Here is a 23,218-nt window from a genome sequence, read left to right on the forward strand (position 1 = left end):
CTGGCTGAAGACGGACCGACTGACTGACGACGTGACTGAAAGACTGACTGACGACGGACTGCTGGCAGACTGAAAGACGGACTGATGAAAAGGACTGCCTGACTGGACTGATTGCTTGACTGACGTCTGAAAGATGGACTTAACTGATGTGGCTTCACTAGGCTGGAAAGAGACGGGCTCACTGGCTGACTGAACGACGAGGCTGACTGGAACAGACGGGACTGACCTGACTGACTGACATGAAAGACGGCGACTGCAGTGAAGCTGAAGACGGCTGAAGCGCATCGATGAAAGACGAGGACGACTGGCAACTGAAGCGAACGACTGAAAGACGGACGACGTGAAAGCTGCACTAGACTGAAACTGACGAGACTGGACTACTGACCTGACTGAAAGACGGAGACTGAACTGCTAGCTGACTGACTGAAAAGACTTTGCTGAAGACTGAAAGACGAGACTAGGCTGACTGACGTAATGACGAGACTGAGGGACTGACGGAACTGAAAGACTGAGCTGGCTGACTGGACGGACGGACTGAGCTGACTGAGCTGAAAGACGGACGGACGGACTGACTGAAAGACGGACGGAGGACTGACAGACTGACCTGACGAGACAGAACTGATGAAAAAGACTGACTGAAGATGACATAGACTAGACTGACAAGAACTTGACTGACTGAAAGACTTGACTGACTGAAAGACGACTATGAACTGACTGACTTGACTTGAAAGATGGACAACTGATTGGCTCACTGGCCGCCTTACTAATTGACTGAACAAGTCACTCGCACAAACACAGACCTCTTATCACAACTCAAAAATACATACAAAAGATGTGCACCAAATACAATACAACTTTATTGTCCATTAGTTATAGTGAACAACAGACATGTCTTCTGCTCTCAAACTCTCTACATGCATACAATCACACATGCATGTTGAGACAAGCACAGGTCAAGCTGCAGTGCCGATAGAATGGAATGAGAATTTCCTTTTTTACTAATTAGCGTTAACTTTTCCTTGAGCTTAATGAGTAAAAGTTGTTGACTCCTGAAATTGGTTGAGTGCTGTGACCTCTAGGAAAAACTGGAGGGATTCAAACCTTCAATTCTTTCCTCTTCCCCGAATCATTCTTCTGCTTCCCTTTCTCTATTTTTTTTCTCTTCACATTCCTCATGCCCACATGCCTCAGGCTTTGGCACACCACACACACACACACACACACAACACACACACCCACACACACACACACACACAACACACACACACACACCACACACACAGCACACAACCACACACACACACACACTGAGACTTTCACTGGCAGCCCCAGTTACTCTATTCTGCTTGACTGAACACTGGAGTGTCTTGTGTTCCTGTCACAGTGGTTAACAGGTCAGGTATGACTGTCTACTGGCTAGCTTTCTGAAGTCCTGGGAGAACACATTATTCAGTACAATCCAGGGAAAAAAATGACCCATGTCTTTTGAGATATATCAGTCCCTCACCTCCATTACAACTTCCACTGCCTACTTGAAGCGTTGTGTAATTTGAGTGTGAAGGCTACCAAGTAACAAATTACTATTGCCTTTGTGTATTGTGTTAGTGTAGGAAGTCAGACATGGTGACAACTGAATGGCATGCAGGCAATCATCTTTAGGTTCAGACAATGACATGCATGTGGAAGAAATGCCAGCTAGCTGCACTAATGCCACTTATCAGACAGATAAACATAGACTGCCTACCTGAAACTTCTGGAAGTGGAACCTTTGAGATGATGTAACACCCATGCACACCAGTATTCCCTGAGCTCCTCTCTTTCTGTAGTCTGTTTGTGTCTGAAGGCCTCAACTCCCTCCCATAGGATCCACTAGTGTCAGTGAGAGAGCATATCAGTGAGACTACTGCCTGAGCACTACTCCGTTAATGTTCGATCCACTRCATACACTCAGCCGTGGCTGTCACAGACAGGGATATACACACTCTCATCTCTCCTCTGAAACTTCACAGAGCTCCAGAGTTCAGAGAGAGGTTCATGGAAGCTCATTACCTCATCTGTAACAGAGAGCTTTCTCTATTAAGATTAGCTTTGATCTTTCTATAAGGGCAAACAGACAGACAGGCAGGCAGAAAGACAGATATAAAACTCAGCAAAAAAAGAACGTCCCTTTTCAGGACCCTGTCTTTCAAAGATAATTCGTAAAAATCCAATAACTTCACAATCTTCATTGTAAAGCGGTTTAAACACGCTTGTTCAATGAACCATAAAACAATTCATGAACACTCCCATCTGTCGTTAAGAACCTAACAGCTTACAGACGGTAGGCAATTAGGGTCACAGTTATGACAAATTAGGACACTAAAGAGCCTTTCTACGGATCTCTGAAAAACACCAAAAGAAAGATGCCCAGGGTCCATGCTCATCTACGTGACGTGCCATAGGCATGCGCAAGGAGGCATGAGGACTGCAGATGTGGCCAGGGCAATAAATTGCAATGTCCGTACTGTGACAGCGTCTACAGGGAGACAGGAGGACAGCTGACGTCCTCGCAGTGGCAGACCACATGTACAACACCTGCACAGGATCGGTACATCCAAACATCACACCTGCGGGACAGGTACAGGATGGCAACAAACACTGCCCGAGTTACACCAGGAACGCACAAATCCCTCATCAGTGCTCAGACTGTCGCAATAGGCTGAAGAGCTAGACTGAGGCTTTGTAGGCCTGTTGTAAGGCAGGTTCTCACCAGACATCACCAGCAACAATGTCGCTATGGGCACAAACCCACCATCGCTGGACCAGACAGGACTCGGCAAAAAGTGCTCTCACTGACGAGTCGCGGTTTTGTATCACCAGGGGTGATGGTCGGATTCTGCGTTTATAGTCGAAGGAATGAGCGTTACGCTGAGGCCTGTACTCTGGAGCGGGATGATTTGGAGGTGGAGGGTCTGTCATGGTCTGGGGTGGTGTGTCAGCAGTCATCGGCGACTGAGCTTGTTGTCATTGCAGGCAATCTCAATGCTGTTCATTACAGGGAAAGACATCCTCTCTTCATGTGGTACCTTCCTGCAGGCTCATCCTGAATGACCTCCAGCATGACAATGCCAACAACGCACAGAACAAGCAGTATGGCTGATTTCCTGCTAGACAGGATGTCAGTGTTCTGCCATGGCCAGCGTAGAGCCACTCTCAAACCCACTGAGTACGTCTGGGACTTGTTGGATTGGAGGGTAAGGGCTAGGGCCATTCCCCCCCAGAATGTCTGGGAACTTGCAGGTGCCTTGGTGGAAGAGTGAGGTAACATCTCACAGCAAGAAGTGGCAAATTGGTGCAGTCATAGGAGGAGATGCACTGCAGTACTTAATGCAGCTGGTGGCCACACCAGATACTGACTGTTACTTTTGATTTTGACCCCCCCCGCTTTGTTCTAGGGACACATTCATTTCTGTTAGTTCACGTGTCTGTGGGAACTTTTCAGTTTCTCCAGTGTTTGAATCTTGTAAATATTGTATGAACATAACATGTTAGTTGCTTGAAAAAAAACGCAGTTGACACACGAGAGGACGTTTATTTTTTTTGCTGAGTTTAGAAGCTCAGATCTATGTGGTGATTTTTTTTTAAATGCCCAATGCAGCTGATTTTGACTCAATGTCAAATCATTTATGGGTAAAAATTAAGTACATTACTGTAGTAATAGTTGTTAATTAAATGGTAAGAAAGAAAAAAATCTATAGCTTTTTTAAGCAAAAATTTCTCAAGCAAGAATTTTGCTAGGATTGCTCTGGGAGCTGGTCTGAGAAAGGGCTAATGGGAGGGGCTTAATGGGAGGGATATGTAACTTTCAAACTATCTGTTATGGTTTGGAACTCTCTTTGTATTGGTCTATTATTGTATACTGCTTAGTGATGTCACCAGGCAAGCCAAAACTCCATCCATGCAAACCTGCAGATTAGAAGGTCCTGTGTAAATTATATATTTTTAACCAGCAATTATAAGGAAATAACACAATTATTTCAAACTTTTACAGTGTTAGTTTTAACAGCTGTTGTACAATATGATACATAAAACGGAGTATGACTGCACTGTGCCTTTTAATGAAGTGTGGTGTGGTTTTAGACTGCCAGGTAGGTAACAATGTGTGGTTATTGCCCCACGGAGGAAAGATATTTACTGCTAGTTGCCTTGTGACGTCCTGCTACTGAGACCTGCGCACAGCGTCATACAAAATCAACAATGCTAAGATGGTTTAGGMCAATAWAAACAACGGSTTGAGTTGATAGCATGACCAAAGCCCTATGCTAATCCAASAATGCCATGCATACTTTTACCTTACATTTTAAGATTAGCTGGTTAATCATAGAATGACTTACAGAACGCTAACAGGATATCTGTGTGCTTAGCTAAGTTTCTATGTGTTGTGTTCCTGCAGGCCTAAAGACGCCATCCGGGCGCTGAAGAAGAGACTGAGTGGGAACAGGAACTACCGGGAGGTGATGCTAGGATTGACGGTGAGACAGGCTCTACTTGGGATCCCAACGTTGACCCACCTAAATATTTTCAGATGAACAATAGAGGGTGTGTGGTGTTGAAAAGCCTGAAACATGCAGGTTACATCACTGATCATGTGTCCAAGTGCATCTGGAGATGTTTTGGAATGTCTTGAGCCCACAATCTGCTACCCAGCGGTAAAACCTGACCAATCAATTAGAAGTATTTTCTAAAGCCCATTATACGTCGGCAGTTGTCACAAAGCGCTGAAGACCCACCATTTGGAGAACACTGGATGAGCACACCAGCAGGGACAGAGAGCGAATCCGTCCAGAGCTAGGCCTAGATCTAAGTGATGCTTATTGTCTGAACTCACCCTCAACAACAACCTKGTCTCTGGGAAGAGAAACAGATAAATAGACATTTCACATTTAGAGCACACTTACCACATTTGCAAACACGCCTGCATGCTTAACTAGGACAGGGCTATTATCTGTTACACTTGTTAACTCCTGAGCTTCAAAAAGCCACCAACACGTTGATGAATTAGCTGTCTGCTGCGTCTCACTATGACTTCTCCCTCAGGCAATTTCTCAACTGTTATGTTTTTTTCTGTCTTCATATTTTATTATGTTTATGTTTTTTTCTGTCTTCATATTTTATTATGTTTATGTGGATCTTGATTTTCTTTAGCTGCATCAAAGCTCCTGTATTCCGTGTCAGATGACAGAAGTCAGCTCTTTATCAATATCTGAGCACACTTCTCTTCTTACAGGGAGTTTCTCTCTCTCTATCATACTTTCTTACTTCCTGATGTTTTCTCTCTCTCTCAATTTCAATTTAAGGGGCTTTATTGGCATGGGAAACAGAAAGGATATATGTAAACTTTCTTTCTGTTTTACCTCTATCTTTCCATCTCCAGGTGCTGGAGACGTGTGTAAAGAACTGCGGCCACCGGTTTCACGTCCTCGTGGCTAACCGGGACTTCATTGATGGTGTCCTCGTCAAAATCATCTCCCCCAAAACCAACCCCCCCACCATCGTACAGGACAAAGTACTGGCTCTGATCCAGGTACAGCACATGATATCTATCTAAGAAACCCTGAGGTACTTTTACATCTGAGAGAAGTGGATAGGTATAACAACATGGTGAACATTTCAKCAAGCCCATCAGAGAGCACGGTGGAGCTCCAACCTCCCATCTCTCACACATTAGACAGAGAGCTGTAAGAGGCCAGGCTGCAGCAGTTRGGAAAACCCTACATCCAAAATGAGTCCAGACACCTCAAACAAACCTCTCTAAATACAGTGAGAGGGAGGAGAGAGGCACCTTGTACCTGAGCAGCTCCAGGCACGTAACCAGAGACTGACACACACACACACACAGGACTGAAGTCAGCAACTCAACACCTGGGCCCTCACCATTTGGCCTTCATCTATCCACTCCTCTCAGATGTCCACCAGGATGTAACGGCTCTGGGTTGTTTCCAGACCTTATTCTGTGTTTGTCTGTGTGTTGCCAGGCCTGGGCTGATGCCTTCAGGAGTAGTCCTGACCCGGACAGGCCTTTATTCTGTGTTTGTCTGTGTGTTGCCAGGCCTGGGCTGATGCCTTCAGGAGTAGCCCTGACCGGACAGGCCTTTATTCTGTGTTTGTCTGTGTGTTGCCAGGCCTGGCGGAGCCTTCAGGAATAGCCCTGACCCGGACAGGCCTTTATTCTGTGTTTGTCTGTGTGTTGCCAGGCCTGGGCGGATGCCTTCAGAGTAGCTCTGACCCGGACAGGCCTTTATTCTGTGTTTGTCTGTGTGTTGCCAGGCCTGGGCGGATGCCTTCAGGAGTAGCTCTGACCCGGACAGGCCTTTATTCTGTGTTTGTCTGTGTGTTGCCAGGCCTGGGCTGATGCCTTCAGGAGTAGCCCTGACCCGGACAGGCCTTTTATTTCTGTGTTGTCTGTGTGTTGCCAGGCCTGGGCGGATGCCTTCAGGAGTAGCTCTGACCCGGACAGGCCTTTATTCTGTGTTTGTCTGTGTGTTGCCAGGCCTGGGCGGATGCCTTCAGGAGTAGCTCTGACCCGCGACAGGCCTTTATTCTGTGTTTGTCTGTGTGTTGCCAGGCCTGGGCGATGCCTTCAGGAGTAGCTCTGACCCGACATGTTATTCTGTGTTTGTCTGTGTGTTGCCAGGCCTGGCGGATGCCTTCAGGAGTAGCCCTGACCCGGACAGGCCTTATTCTGTGTTTGTCTGTGGTTGCCAGGCCTGGGTGCCTTCAGGAGTAGCTCTGACCGGACAGGCTCTTATTCTGTGTTTGTCTGTGTGTTGCCAGGCCTGGGCGGATGCCTTCAGGAGTAGTCCTGACCTGACGGGGTGGTCCATATTATGAGGAGCTGAGAGACAAGGCATAGAGTTCCCCATGGCTTGACCTGGACGCTCTGTCACCCATTCCACACACCACAGAGGGTGAGACCCACAACACAATCCACCACACCACAGAGGCGTGACCAGACACGCACTCACACAGAGGACACGCATCCACAACCACAAGGTGAGAACCAACACGACAAAAATCCACACACACAGGGTGAGAACCAACACGCATCCACACACCACGAGGGTGAGACCCAACACGCATCCACACACCACAGAGGGTGAGACCAACACGCGATCCACACACCACGAGGGTGAGACCCACACACGCATCCACACACCACAAAGGGTGAGACCCAACACGCATCACACCCACAGAGGTGAGACCAACACGCATCCACACACACACACACCACACACACACCACACACACACACACACACACACACACACACACACACACACACACACACACACACACACACACACACACACAAGAGCTCTACTAACTAACTACATGTTTGTGTCTCTCTACAGAGCTCTACTAACTAACTACATGTTGTTTCTCTTAAAGGGTCTACCAGAGGTGGACCCAGCTGTACTAAAGTACAAAGCCCCCATCCAGCCCCTCGCTGCAGCCACAGCCACCCTCCCCAAGCCTGCAGCCGCCCGGCTCCGGCCCCCGCCCCCCTCACCCCGTCCTACAGATACCCACATCCCCAACGTACAGGGCCTATCACCGCCAACCCTGAAACGGTGAGGATAAAGATGGCCTCTGACAGCTAATGTTAAACTACTGCCAGGTCATGTTCATTTGGCCCAAAACGGAAAAGAACTGACTGGATGTTGCCCAATAAAAAAACATTATCTCCTGTCCTGAGGGTTGCGTCAAAGAACTTGATATGCATAATACGGGAGTGCATCTCACTAATGTTAAGTGGCATCCCCTCTCCTCTCTTCCCTTCCTCTCCTCTCTTCCCCTACTCTTCTTCAACTGCACTGGTATGACATGATATGTGAGAACCATACTGTATGGCACTTGTTTTCACCTATCAAGTTCTAATAGGTTAGTGAGGATGAAGGAAAGGATATTAAAAGAATTGAGACGCATCCTGTAGGCCTTTATGCACAATCTTGGGCCCTGTTTGAAAACTGTCAATATACATCCTTCCTTCCGTCCTGGGTGTTATCATATTGTATTGGTCACACACACATGGTTAGCAGATGTTAATACGAGAGTAGCGAAATGCTTGTGCTTCTAGTTCCGACCGTGCAGTAATATCGAACAAGTAATCTAACAATTTCACAACAACTACCTTKTACACACTGATCTAACATGCGTAGATGAGAAAAAGCAAGGGTGCCTCCACTTAGCTTTGATCAGATCAGGGAATACTTTCTCTCTCTGACCCTTGACCCCTGTGTGTCCTCCTCAGATCGCCCGGCTGCGCAGTGAACTGGACATTGTGAGGGGWAACACCAAAGTGATGTCAGAGATGCTGACTGAGATGGTGCCTGGACAGGAGGACTCCTCGGACCTGGAACTCCTTCAGGTCAGAAAATAGACTACACCCAGCATAGAAATACAATTATAGAACATTGACTTGAATGGGGATGCCCATTCTAGTAATTATATTTCTATAACTCCTGGTCAGATACTACATCCCCATAGAAATATAATTACACACCATTTTTCAACATTTTTGCTGATGCTGGGCCAATTGTGCGCCGCCCCATGGGTCTCCCGGTCGGCCTCGACCTTAGACCACTGCGCCACTTGGGAGGCCCTCAGAATTCCACAACATTGACTTGCATGGGGACATTCATTCTAGTAATTCTATTTCTCTGACGCCCCCTCAGCCTTATCCTACTAAAAATATGTCACTGGTCCTAACTGTGGAAGCTTTTCATCATTGAGAATTTGAGACAGCTGGGTAGTGCACGCAACAAAATAATAATAAAAGTAATTCACCCATAGCGCTCCATCTGTTTATTTTTTATTTTATTTTTTACCCCTAAATACAAGTTTAAACGTTCCCTGCCGTAGTCACCCTGCTGCTCAACTGAAATGTGTTGGAACTCATTTAGCCCACTAGGGGGAGTAGTACCACCACAGTACCACAACTCTAGGGGGAGTAGTACCACCACTCTAGGGGGAGTAGTACCACCACTCTAGGGGGAGTAGTACCACCACTCTAGGGGGAGTAGTACCACGCTCTAGGGGGAGTAGCCACATAGTACCACCGCTCTAGGGGGAGTAGTACGCACCGCTCTAGGGGGAGTAGTCCCACGCCAGGGAGTAGTCCACGCTCTAGGGGGAGTAGTCCACCGCTCTAGGGGGAGTAGTCCACGCCTCTAGGGGGAGTAGTCCACCGCTCTAGGGGGGAGTAGTCCCACCGCTCTAGGGGGGAGTAGTCCCACGCCTCTAGGGGGGGAGTAGTCCACCGCTCTAGGGGGAGGTCAGGCCCACCGCTCTAGGGGGGGGAGAGTTCCCACCGCTCTAGGGGGGAGTAGTCCCACCGCTCTAGGGGGGAGTTACCACCGCTCTAGGGGGGGAGTAGTACCACCGCTCTAGGGGGAGGTCTAGTACCACCGCTCTAGGGGGGGAGTAGTACCACCGCTCTAGGGGGGGGGAGTAGTACCACCCGCTCTAGGGGGAGTTAGTACCACCGCTCTAGGGGGAGTAGTACCACCGCTCTAGGGGGGGGATAGTTACCACCGCTCTAGGGGGGGGGTAGTACCACGCTCTAGGGGGGAGTAGTACCACCGCTTCAGGGGGGGAGTAGTACACCGCTCTAGGGGGGAGTAGTAACCACCGCTCTAGGGGGGGTAGTACACCGCTCTAGGGGGAGTAGTACCACCGCTCTAGGGGGAGTAGTACCACCGCTCTAGGGGAGTAGTAACACCATAGTACACCCTCTAGGGGAGTAGCCACCTAGTCACCTCTAGGGAGTAGTACACCATAGTACCACACTTAGGGGGAGAGTACCACCACTCTAGGGGAGTAGTACCACCATAGTACCACCACTCTAGGGGGAGTAGTACACATAGTACCACCATCTAGGGGAGTAGTACACCACTCTAGGGAGAGTACACCATAGTACCACCACTCTAGGGGGAGTAGTAACACCATAGTACCACCACTCTAGGGGAGTAGTACCACACATCTAGGGGGACGAGTACCACTTAGGGGGAGTAGTCACCAGACACTCTAGGGGGAGTAGTACCACCACTCTAGGAGTAGACCACATAGTACCACACTCGTAGGAGGTGTAGTACCACCACTCTAGGGGTGAGGAGAGGGGAACAACAAATATTACTGTACCTGCTTAAGTGACAGTTGGGTGGAGGGTGAAGTTGTCCCTGGATGCTGATCTTGTTTAAAAGTAACAAGTAATTAAAAGTAACACGTAAATTAAAGAGCAGCAGTAAAATAACAATAGCGAGACTATACAGGGGGGGTACCGGTACAGAGTCAATGTGTGGGGCACCGGTTAGTTGAGTACTGTGTACATGTAGGTCGATTATTACAGTGGCTATGCAAGATGATAACAAGAGGAGTAGCAGCAGTGTAAATGAGGGGGAGGGGAAATGCAATAGTCTGGGTAGCCATTTGATTAGCTGTTCAGGAGTCTTATGGCTTGTGGTAGAAGCTGTTTAGAAGCCTCTTGGACCTAGACTTGGCACTCCGGTACCGCTTGCCATGCGGTAGCAGAGAGAACAGTCATGACTAGCGTGGCTGGAGTCTTGACAATTTTTAGGGCCTTCCTCTGACACCGCCTGGTATAGAGGTCCTGGATGGCAGGAAGCTTGCCCAGTGATGTTCTGGGCCGTTCGCACTACCCTCTGTAGTGTCTTGCGGTCAGAGGCCGAGCAGTTGCCATACCAGGCAGTGATGGGGTGTGATAGATAGGTATTTGAATCAGGTGACCTTTCCACTGTTTATTGATGTGACTTAGGTAATACAGTTAAACTGTGATTCAATAAATAAAATGTAGGTGTTGTGATTTCTTTTACTAAGTAACACAACTGAGTCTAATGATGGACATGTATGGCTACCTGCTGGCTAGAGACCTGTTTGAGAGAATTCTAGTCATCCACCTTCTGAGAGACACTCACCTTTCCATCAGTGATGCCCTGTCTCAATTGTGTCTGTGTCCTCACCCTCGTGCGTGTTTGTGCGTGTTTGTGTGTGTAGGAGCTGAACAGGACGTGCAGGGCCATGCAGCAGCGGGTGGTGGAGCTGATCTCCCGGGTCTCCAACGAGGAGGTGACAGAGGAGCTGCTGCACGTCAACGACGACCTCAACAACATCTTCCTACGATACGAGAGGTAACGCACAGACATGGGCATGACAATACACACACACACACAATTAGGCTTACTTGACTTCTTAGGCTTACAGCTACACAAAGTCCACTGGTGAACAAGGATATCTGCTGTGACATGATGTTGCATGTGGAGCACATTTTTCCAYCAGGCCCTACAGGAACACAGTTAAACATCTTAGGCCTCGGGGACCTATCTGGATATACACTTCTATTAAAGATTCCATGGTCTCAAAAAGTCAAAGCGTTCCGTTCATGTTGTTTTATAGATGATGTAAATGTATGATTGATGCCAATGCCTCCGTGTTCTTTACATGGAACTCCGAGGACTTGTGGTGTGTTGCAGGTATGAGAGGTACCGGTCGGGTAGAGCGGCTCAGAATAACGGGGTGAGTTATCTCACTGATCTATACATCTATGAACAACTCAACAGGAGTGGAGATTAATGTTACTATCTGTCAGTTTGTTGTGATCACCACAGCACTCTACTCACGCATGCTTACTTTACGCTGACACTCCCACACACACACACACACACACACGTACACACACACGTACACACACGTACACACACGTACACACAGGCACACTGTTGCCACACACACACTTCCACATTTCCACACTCATCACATACACTGCTGCTACTGTTTATTATCCTGTATTCTAGTCACTTTACCCCTACCGATATGTACATATCTATCTCAATTACCTCGTACCCCTGCCCATCAGATTGGTACTGATAGCCCATGTATTTAGCCAAGCTATCATTACTCATTGTGTATTTATTCCTRGTGCTACAATTTTGTTATTATATTAWGAATTTGTTATATTCTGTGTTGTTTGGAAGGTAAGTAAGCATTTCACTGTTAGTCTCCAACTGTTATTTARGAAGCATGTGACAAATAATATTTGATTTGKTTGTCTGATTTGTTTCAGTCCATTCTCTATGTATTTTCTYAAATGCGATATGATTTAGATTTGTCAGTGTTTGTGGCTGATTTGCTGCATGTGTATAGCAGTTTTCTGTCTCTGTGTGTTTCTCTGTTTCTCTGTGTCGGGGTCAGCTAATGGAGGCAAGTATGGCAGCACTCCATTCTATCCCAGCTCAGTCTTGAGATGAATAGAGTCAATGAGGAGAATGTTGAAACATGTCTTACTACTGTCACTTARGGACCTTCCTATTGGACCATACCACATGTTCACATGGAACCTTTTATATAGTGCTGTTGTTCCAGAGAACTAGAATATTCCCTCCCTCTCTCTCTCTCTTGTAAAGCCCTCTGCTGTCCATAGTCTAACGTAGAGGACAGTGATGTGTTGGACTAGTACACATCTCCATTACCTCCATCCATCCTCCTACCTCTGTTAATTTTCTCTACAGAAGCCACCGCTGTGTGTGTGTTGACTGTGTTCTGTTGTCTCCCTCCAGATGCTGAGTGAAGCCACAGAGGACAACCTGATAGACCTAACGCCAGGCTCGCCCGCTGTGGTCAGCCTCCGAGCCACCTCCACACCCCCGTCCAGCATCCRCCCTGTGACCGCCCCCAGGGCTGGGGCTACAGCCTCCCCTGCCCGGACCCTGATCCAAGACCCTACCTCTGGTCCCTTAACTCTGTCCACTCAGCTCGCCGGCCTGGGTAAGGATGGGGAATGGTTCAATAGGAACATAAATGAATCGTGCGGGTAAAGTAAAAATGCATCCAGATGCTAGGTACGTCGTATAGACTGTCATTGATGTATAGCCCATAGCAAGCAACACATCCGCCAACGATTGTGCAGCACATTCACACACACAACATGCACCACACTAACACTCACCACACACGCACATATACATTTGCACTACAACACACACCACACACACACACAGGCATGAAGTGTAAGTAAAAGAGGTTTCTCAATCAGAGCTCTAATGGGAAATAAGCCCTGCTCTATAATCTTCTGTAAATGACTCCTCTGTTAGCCTAAATGATTTGCTGCTGGTCCATGGACAGCTTGGTAGCTGAGACAAGAAAAGGGGGAGAATATGCTCCTTTGCGCACAGCGCTGGCGTCTCAAATGGCACTCCTATCCTATATAGTGCACTACTTTTGACCAGGACCCATAGGCAAAGGGTGCCATTTGGGACACACACAGTGAGTGGGTTGAGAGGTGCTTCTGAATGATGATTGATTCTAGAGATCTGGTGCGGGGATTGATGTCGTTGATTTCTAGAGGACTGGTGCGGATGATGACTCGTTGTGGACATTTTAGATCTCATCTATTTTATCTCTCTCCCCACAACCCCTTTACACCCTCTCTCAACTCTTCCTTTCTTTTCTTCCTGCTCTCTTCTCTGTGCATCTCTGCCTCTCTCTGCACCTCTCTCTCGAGCCTCTCGCCTCTGCCCTCCTCCTCCCTTCCCTCTCTCTCTCAGATGTGGTGGGATAGTCAGTGGTACCTGTCTCTCTTGTCGGGCCACCCTGGAGACGACTTTGAAGTTTGCTAGACAAACCAGCTCTCTGGAGATAACGCAAAATGATGGCTTTGCTTCTCCACTTCCAACATTCTAGAACCCTGTCACTTGGATTTGCAGCTTTGATCTGTCGGATCGGACTGCTTGTGTGCAGGCTTTTGGTCACAGTCCCGCAATGGCACACTGATTAATAAATATATTATAGTCTTCTAGTTAAACTAACATAAATGTAATCTGGTATGTTAGAACTGGCTGGAACAAATCCCTGCAATATGCTGTCCCCCAGGACCAGAGTTGTGAATGTGTGCCCCCCCTGTTCTAGCCACTCTCAGCCTTCCGACACATCTCCATGCCACATAGTGGGACGGGCTCTAACTTGTTCTTTCTGTGTGTGTGTGTGTCAGTGTGAAGTAGCGACCCTCGAGCCCTGGGTGGCTTGCCTCAGCTCTGGACGTCAGACAACAGAACGCACTGGAGGGGTGAGTGCAAAGCATGCTGGAGGATGTAGTTTAGATTACATCCCACAATGAAGTGTAGAGTGGGTTGCCGTGCTGTTAAATGGCTGATAAGTTATCTCTCAGTCATGGTCTCCCTCTTGCATGTGATGGCCTGTTGTGATGTTAGTTGACCTGCTCTCTGTACACTAATGGCACCTATTCCATATAGTGCCCTGGTCAAAAGGTAGTGAATAGGGTGCAATTTGGATGCAGCCTCCTGACTTTCCAGGAGTAATACCGGATGAATACAGTAGTAGACCATGGCTAGCCAGCTCTGTATGGTGAACTACACTGTTGAGTAACAAGCGCATACTACCGCATGGCTTGTAGTCTAGTATAACTAGGTATTCTAAAGAGCTACATGTAATGCTCTCTCTAGACATGTTAAACTAAAAACTCCCATTACTTGGTCATTCTGTTATCCTCAGTAGTGTTTGGTTGTGTTTCCTCTTGTCTTCGCTATTGCTCTCTGTAAGACAGTATTTTGTCACGTTAGGTGTCAAAGGTCATAGGAAACCATGCTATTGAATTCCACTTTTTTCATGTCACCTTTTCTCTTCAAATTGTCAAAACTCTTGTATACATTTTTTTCATTCACTTCTGATACCACAGTCAGTCAGTACTAACAAGGCACTTTGTAATCAGGTTCTACCTTAATGTGCCACCATAAAGTATTATGAAATCTAAACTCTCTCACACACACACACACCGATTACACACACCCTTCACCCTCCAGTGCCAGTTGAGATTGCCTCAGATGGAATGTATCTGCCAGTCTGGGGTTCAGTGATCAGCTGAGTGTACAAAGTTCAAACTATCCTTATTTTCTTCCTCCTTTCCCCATGCGTTCACCTTTTAATTGGAATGATTCTGTATTTTTCCTCTCGTTTGTTACCCCATCCTTTCCTCTCCCCATCGTTTCTTCAGTCTGGGTTGTTGCATTGCATTTGATTTCTCTGTTTCCTCTCTGTGCTCTGTTGCTCTGGTCTGGGGCTTCCTCTATCTATCTTCTATCTTGTGTAAGGTGTTGTTCTGTTGTTGATTCAGCTGAGGGTCATAGGGGATGATAACCCAGAGTTGGAGCTGCCCATAGACAGCTGGCTTATTACCCAAGGAATGGTGAGGACTCCATCCTCAGTGTCCTCCCCCTATGTCCAATCACCCCATCATCCATATCCCCACTTACACTGCTGGCACCCTCGTCACCATCCATCCCCCCCTGACAATCCATATCCCAGCACTGCTAACCAGCTAGCGCCAACAGTAGAATGGAGACACGTTAGAAAAAGCCAGACTCCTTCAATTGTACAATACCCACACAATGATGAATAAATAAGCTGTTAGAATCTTCATTTGTCCTTGTGTGATCTGAAAGGAATCAAAACTCCTAGGACCTCTGAGCTGGTGAATCTGAGTTGTTATGCATATTCTGAATACAAACACACACCTACCTACTGTTACAAATGCGGACTCCCTTCACTCTGTCCCTCTTACTGTTGGTCCTGGTCCTCTCATCCTCCCTTCATGGATGARGTGAAAGGTCTGCTTGGTCCCCAGGGCCAGGTGTGGGTTTTCATCAGTCACAAACAGTTGATGTCTAACAGTCACACACTAAACCCAGGAGAGGTACAGATACTTTACTGCTGCACAACAGGGGTTAAGTTGCCATGGCTGTTGACATTATAGAAATATAATCACTGGAACAGGAATCCCCATTCAAGTCAGTCAGTCTAGAATGGATAGACCGGCYGCCATTTMAAAAGGGATTCTATTTCTATGGTTGACATCAGATTTGTTGTCAACAYTATSATTATTGCTGATTCGACCTGGTTCKAACGTCTGTGTAGCGAAAAGTATCCTCATCTCTGTCACATGCATTGTCAAGCTAACGGTCTATAGATACATTTTATTGAACTACACTGAACAAAAATATAAACGCAACATGCAACAATTGCAAAGATGTTACTGAGTTCCAGTTCATATGAGGAAATTAGTCAATTTAAATAAATTCATTAGGCCCTAATCCATGGATTTCACATGACTGGGAATACAGATATGCATCTGTTGGTCACAGATACTTAAAAACTACTCTTCACAGTACTCTCACAGTATTTCTGTGCATTCAAATTACCATTGATAAAATGCAATTGTGTTCGTTGTCTGTAGCTTATGCCTGCCCATACCATAACCCCACCGTTACCATGGGGCACACTGTTCACAACGTTGACATCAGCAAACCGCTCGTCCACACAACGCCATACACGTGGTCTGCGATTGTGAGGCCGGTTGGACGTACTGCCAAATTCTCTAATAAGACATTAAGGCGGCTTATGGTAAAGAAATTAACATTAATTCTCTGGCAAAGTTCTGGTGACATTCCTGCAGTCAGCATGCCAGTTGCACGATCCCTCAACTTGAGACATCTGTGGCATTGTGTTGTGACAAAACTGCACATTTTAGAGTGGCCTTTTATTGTTCCCAGCACAAGGTGCACCTGTGTAAGATCATGCTGTTTAATCAGCTTAGGACCAACACATGGGACAAACAATTTACATGTTGTGTTTATATTTTGTTCAGTGGAGATAATATACTAAACATATTTAAAGACAACTAGCATAGTAGTCCTGTTTTAAAACTTAACACTAGTCCATTAACCCATTTAACATATTAAACCTATTAGCTACAATACTGTTGATTATCTGACGCATTGATTGCTGTTGTGATTGGTATAAAACTGTTCCATATTGTACCATACTTTATTTATTTCAATTATGGTCCTTCTATGTCAACTGTTGACCATGGTGTGTCGACAGCTGCTCGTCGAACATCTCATTCTGAAATCATGCCATTATTATGGAGTTGGTCCCCCCTTGCTGCTATAACAGCCTTCACTCTTCTGGGAAGGCTTTCCACTAGATGTTGGAACATTGCTGCAGGATTTGTTTCCATTCAGCCACGAGCATTAGTGAGATCAGGCACTGATGTTGCGTGCAATTAGGCCTGGCTCTGTCGGCATTTCAATTAATCCCAAATGTGTTCAATGGGGTTTAGGTCAGGGCTCTGTGCAGGCCAGTCAAGTTCTTCTACCCCGATCTCGACAAACCATTTCTGTATGGACCTTGCTTTGTGCACGGGGGCATTTTCATGCAGAAACAATAAAGGGCCTTCCCCAAACTGTTGCCATAAAGTTGGAAGCACAAGAATCGTCTAGAATGTCATTGTATGCTGTAGTGTTAAGATGTCCTTTTACTGGAACTAAGGGACCTAGCCCGAACCATGAAAACAGCCCCAGACATTATTCATCCTCCACCAAACTTTACAGTTGGCACTATGCTTTCAGGCAGGTAGCATTCTCCTGGCATCCACCAAACCCAGATGGTGAAGCGTGATTCACCACTCCAGAGAACGCATTTCCAGAGTCTAATGCGGCGAGCTTTACACCACTCCAGCCGACGCTTTGCATTGTGCATGGTGATCTTAGGCTTGTGTGCGGCTGCTAGGCCATGGAAATCCATTTCCTTAACCTGCCGACAAACAGTTATTGTGCTGACGTTGCTTCCAGAGGCAGTTTGGAACTCGGTAGTGAGTGTTGCAACCGAGGACAGACGATTTTACGCACTTCAGCACTCGGCAGTCCGTTCTGTGAGCTTATGTGGCCTACCACTTTACGGCTGAGCTGTTTTTGCTCCTAGACGTTCCACTTCACAATAACGACACTTACAGTTGACTCGGGGTAGCTCTAGCAAGGAAGAAATTTTACAAACTGACTTGTTGGAAAGGTGGCATCCTATGACGGTGCCACGTGGAAGTCACTGAGCTCTTCAGTAAGTCCATTCTACTGCCAATGTTTGTCTGGAGATTGCATGGCTGTGAGCTTGATTTTATACACCTGTCAGCAACGGGTATGGCTGAAATAGCAGAATCCACTAATTTAAGGGATGTACACATACTTTTGTATGTCAACTTTGTTGACATGTTCAATGTTCAACAACCGGAATCTGTGAATAAGGCTTAAAAAATACATTGTGAAGTTGCTCGAAGGAGTTTAGCTAGCTAGACAGCGAAAGTCCATATGTCTGACTTTCATATCATTATGCAGATCACGTGACTCTGTGGGGAATTCCCTTACAGTAACTCACCCCCTGTTTTACCTCTGAGTGAGTTCTATCTACCGCTAGTGCCTAGTGTATGGAGCACCAACCGCTAGTGACCTAGTGTATGGAGCATCCTACACCGCTAGTGACCTAGTGTATGGAGCTCTACACCGCTAGTGACCTAGTGTATGGAGCATCCTACACCGCTAGTGACCTAGTGTATGGAGCATCCGCCAGCTACCTAGCTGACTACCGCTAGTGACCTAGTGTATGGAGCATCCTACACCGCTAGTGACCTAGTGTATGGAGCATCCTACACCGCTAGTGACCTAGTGTATGGAGCATCCTACACCGCTAGTGACCTAGTGTATGGAGGCATCCTACACCGCTAGTGACCTAGTGTATGGAGCATCCTACACCGCTAGTGACCTAGTGTATGGAGCATCCTACACCGCTAGTGACCTAGTGTATGGAGCATCCTACACCGCTATGACCTAGTGTATGGAGCATCCTCACCGCTAGTGACCTAGTGTATGGAGCATCCTACACCGCTAGTGACCTAGTGTATGGAGCATCTACACAACAGTACCCGTTGATGTTTTCCTTTCTTGATTCTTTGTTTCAACATCTCTCGTCAAAGTCCCAAAAGATCGAATTGAATCTTTTAAGAGCATGAGACGTTTATGTCCTTCTCATATCGGTAAACAACAGTGGAATTTGATCTGTTAGAATCTAGATTCTAAAGACTAGATTGTCGATATGACATCAGTGAATGCAGATGCCTGGCAGCTTGAACATGATCTCTTCTCCATCATAGTCTTTTGCTCTCAACACCACTAGTCTGTGTAACTTCTCAGTATCTCCTCTTGGATCTTTGTGATCAGCAACTAAAAGGAGATCGGAAGAGATCGGCTAGGATTCAGTTACATCGTGACACGGATGTTTTAATTATTGGTTCAGGTTAGGATCTGGGGAAGGTAAACTGATCCTAGATCTGTGCATATGTGTAATACTTTTACCCAGAACCATTAAACCAGGAGTGTAAGCTGATCCTAGACCTGTGCATATAGGCAAATGTTAGGGCAGCCTTCATGACCATTGACCCGTCTCCTATCAGTCCTGATTGCTGCTACTGTACCCTGAGTCACTGCGACCTCCACGTGACACACAAACCATGGCATCCACCCTCTCACCTTCTCCTTTCCATTCTCACTATCACTGCATGATGTCATGCAGCCAGCGTTGCTCATGCTCTGTGTGTGCTTGTGTGTCATTATGACATTAGTCCTCATTCCCAGTCTTCGGTGGTCCKTGTGTTTTTGCAGGTTGTCCTTCCAACGAATTATTGAATCACGTGAATTGGCTGATCTGTTAATTGACTAATGACCTGGACTAATTAACAGTGTTACATAACTTCCATGCCTACTCATTAGAACTAACAAGGACAAAATAAATACCTGGGAAGTGGTCTGGGACCAGAGTTTTCCCAGAATTCTGACCATGTGATTTGACCCAGGTAAAACTCTGGGCCCTGGTTATTGCCTATGAACTGGTAATAGCCTATGAACTGGTAATTGCCTATGAACTGGTAATTGCCTATGAACTGGTAATTGCCTATGAACTGGTAATTGCCTATGCCCAGGGACCCATTTTTATTTTTATTTTTTTTCCTTTTTTCCTGGTCAGGTCATGTAGTCAGCTAGAAATCCTGTCCCTATGCATAATAAATCAATGAGTTGAACATGATGAAGGAACCTGCACACATAGGGACTGTCTGAGGACCACTGCCATGTGTCTGCTGTTCTCTTCCTCTGATCTTGGTTTTGGTTTGATGGCTTTGTTTTTGTTATTTGTCATTTTCCTCTAAGAGCCTCCGGTGAATCTTTTCTTGTTGTTTTTCTTTTGTTTTTGTCGTTTCTTTGTTCTGTTGTGTTGTRGGSTGGGTGRGGCGGTGGGTTTATTATTGTGTGGCTTTGTGCCGTCCGCTGGGTTTGTCCATGGCTTTGCTCCATAGATCCCCGTATCGCAGTCCTCTGTCATGGATGACATAGAGGAGTGGCTCTGTGCTGATGTGGTGAGACTTCTTTACTTTGATTTCTCTCGCTCTCTTCTCTCTCTCCTCTTTTCTCTCTCCTTTCTTTTTCTTTAGTCACATTTCTATCCATCTCACGTAACCAGGTAGATCACATGTAGTGTTCTAAACTTTAGTTGACCATCTTCCATCCATTCATTATCTGACTAATGGTTTTCCACCAATGATGAGAGTGATATAACAGTGACCTATGAGATGTACTAAGTCTATCTCCCACATGCTACCATAATGCTAATCTAGAGAATCTATTGGAGTGGAGAATACAACCTGCCTGTCTAAAGATGACATTGGTACTGTATCATATCACACCACACCAGGTGATGCTACAGTGGTTCTCCCTGATGAATGTGAAAGGTAGTCACAGGTCCTYTTGTAAAAGGGATATAGCAGAGTGGATGGATCTATTGAAGTATGGTGGAAGCATGGGTCCATCACAGTGGTGGAAAGTACATGTTCTTGAAGTACCTCAATGTCAGTACAAAAGCACTGTGTGAGAGTGACCTCCCTGAGTTGTGAATGGTGTCRTGTAGGAGTCAGGAAGGTGAGTAGCTTAGTCAACTTGTACGTAGGGTTGTAACATGTCAGTAACTTCCCCAAAARCCCCTGYTTCTCAAGAAATCCTTGTTGGAAGATTCTTGGAATCAAGAGGAAATCTGTGAATTCTACTCCGAGATTTAAGGAAAACAAGGGGGTTTTGGGAAATWATTTTGCAACCCATTCTTATACAATACCTAAGGGAAGACTAATGTTTCGACTTTGACTCRTAACAATGTCCATTTACTGTAACTCATCTTYGTGAGTCAATGGTTGTGTGATCCTCCTTGCAGACTTGCCCACAAATGTTATGGATTCACTGATTTCCATTTCTTCTCCTCTGAATAGAAAGGCGATGGTTTAGATGGTGAGGAAGGGGTGACGAGTGAAGGTATGGATGGATTCAGGGCACTAACACTTGATACTGTGCATGTCTCATGTAGAAGGTCTCATTAAATGTGGCATAGATTCAGTTTCTTAATTTGTGTGTCAAAATTCTCTGATCAGCTCTTTAGTACTTGATATATTAGGCTGCGTTTACACAGGCAACCTAATTCTGATCTTTTGCCACCTTAATTGGTCTTTTGACCAATCAGATCAGAATTGGGCTGCCTGTTTAAACGCAGCCTTTGTGCTGTTATTCTCAATCCTGCTCCTGGAGAGCCGCAGAACTGCAGGCTTTTGTCTCAGCTTAGTACCATCACACCTGATTCAACCAATCTACTGATCTMCAACACATTGATTGGCTGAATCAGGTGTTTCACTGCTGATGTGGGGCATAAACATGCAGTACTGTGCCTCTCCAGAAGGTGCAGCAATAAGGATCTCTACGCAAAAAGTCAACAACTGACTAACCATTTTTATATGTCCTGCTGTTAACAGGGGTTTTCTCTCCTCTTCCTCTAGAGTTTGATAAGTTTCTGGAGGATCGAGCGAAGGTGGTCGATTCCTTACCATCGCTCCCTGGTGATGAGCCTGGTCCCCCTCTCAGCGCCCCCAGCGGCACCCGCAAGAAGGCTGAACGGACGGAGGATGCCCTCTTTGCCTTGTAGACTCTCCCCCAGGAAACCTCTCTCTCTGAGGCATCTACAGTACCTAGGTATCCCCCCTCCGACCCACTTGCCCAATCCGCCACCCCTGCCAAGCAGCAGTGTAGCTACTGAACTGAACACCAATCCTCCTCCTGCAMAGGACCATGCTTGCTGTCCGCCTGCCCAGCCGCGTTGCATCATGTATTACTATTGAGGTTTTGATCCGTCTGTCAGTGTGGGACATGTCTGTCGTCTTGTATCTCATCTGCAGCTAGCTACCCTAAGGAGGATATAACCTAACATTGTGAGGAGGAGGATAAAATGACAAAACCTCGTCTCTATGTTCCTCTGAAGGTGTGAAGGTTAACAGAAAAAATCCTTCTGAAAAAGCAGACKGAGGATATAGTCTATACAAACAGAGGAGTACTGTGTTATTTTAATAAATGTAGCTTATGAATAATTTKTGAATGTATTATTTTAACGGTTTGTACTATGTACTAGCGCTGCACTATGTAGGTGCCTCTCTTTCCTTTTTTTACTCATGTTCCTTTTTAGGTTTCCTTAACCCTTTCATTACCCATTCTACAGTTGTGAAATGTTGGTACAMGGAAAGGCAATGCATGAGGAAAGACTACTGTTTGACAGACTCCATGCTAGTATTACTCAATTATGGCACAATAGTTCTGCAGGGCCAAATGGCAAACATTACTTACCTGTATGTGTCTGTTTCCACATTTCAAAAGGGAGAAGGAAAGAATATATATAGCTGTAAGCAGCCATGTCAAGGTTCAAGCCCTATGGCACCACAGCAAATATCTGTCACACAGCTTTTATATTTGCTTTCCTCTTTGAAAAGCTGTTGTCAACTTCCCTCCATGTTATATTGTGTGGTGTGTACATACTGTAGGGGAAGGAAAGGGTCCAAAATAGTATTTTCAATCAGAACCTAAGTAACACCCACCAAATATTTGTGATCGATAGTATACAGGGGGTACCGGTACCATACATTGACTCGACCGCTACCCCTGTATATAGCCTCGTTATTGTATTTATTGTTGCTCTTTTATTTTTTACTTAGTTATTTAGTAAAATTTTTCTTAACTCATATTTTTCATAAAACTGCATTGTTGGTTAAGGGCTTGTAAGTAAGCGTTTCATAGTAAGGTCTACCTACACCTGTTGTATTCGGCGCATGTGACAAATGGAATGTGATTAATACTACCACGACAACGAGATAGAACAGCCGTATGAGTTGCAGCAGTGACGTTCCGCTCTGGTATACTACCTGTACAGTTTACAATTGGCTCATTCATCCCCTCCTCTCCCCTGTAAC

The 23,218-nt window shown here is 46.1% G+C and overlaps 1 protein-coding gene and 1 pseudogene across 5 annotated transcripts in view; both read left to right on the forward strand.

Moving 5' to 3' along the window:
* znf106b (zinc finger protein 106b) overlaps positions 1–23,218 on the forward strand; it is a 129,406-nt gene that overhangs the window by 87,578 nt on the left and 18,610 nt on the right. The gene's annotated exons all lie outside the window — the stretch shown is intronic.
* The window catches only part of LOC111954045 (TOM1-like protein 2), a 28,220-nt pseudogene extending 5,002 nt beyond the window's left edge, over positions 1–23,218 (forward strand).

Source organism: Salvelinus sp. IW2-2015, linkage group LG28 (genome assembly GCF_002910315.2).
Source record: "Salvelinus sp. IW2-2015 linkage group LG28, ASM291031v2, whole genome shotgun sequence".
In the NCBI taxonomy this organism is placed as follows: domain Eukaryota; kingdom Metazoa; phylum Chordata; class Actinopteri; order Salmoniformes; family Salmonidae; genus Salvelinus; species Salvelinus sp. IW2-2015.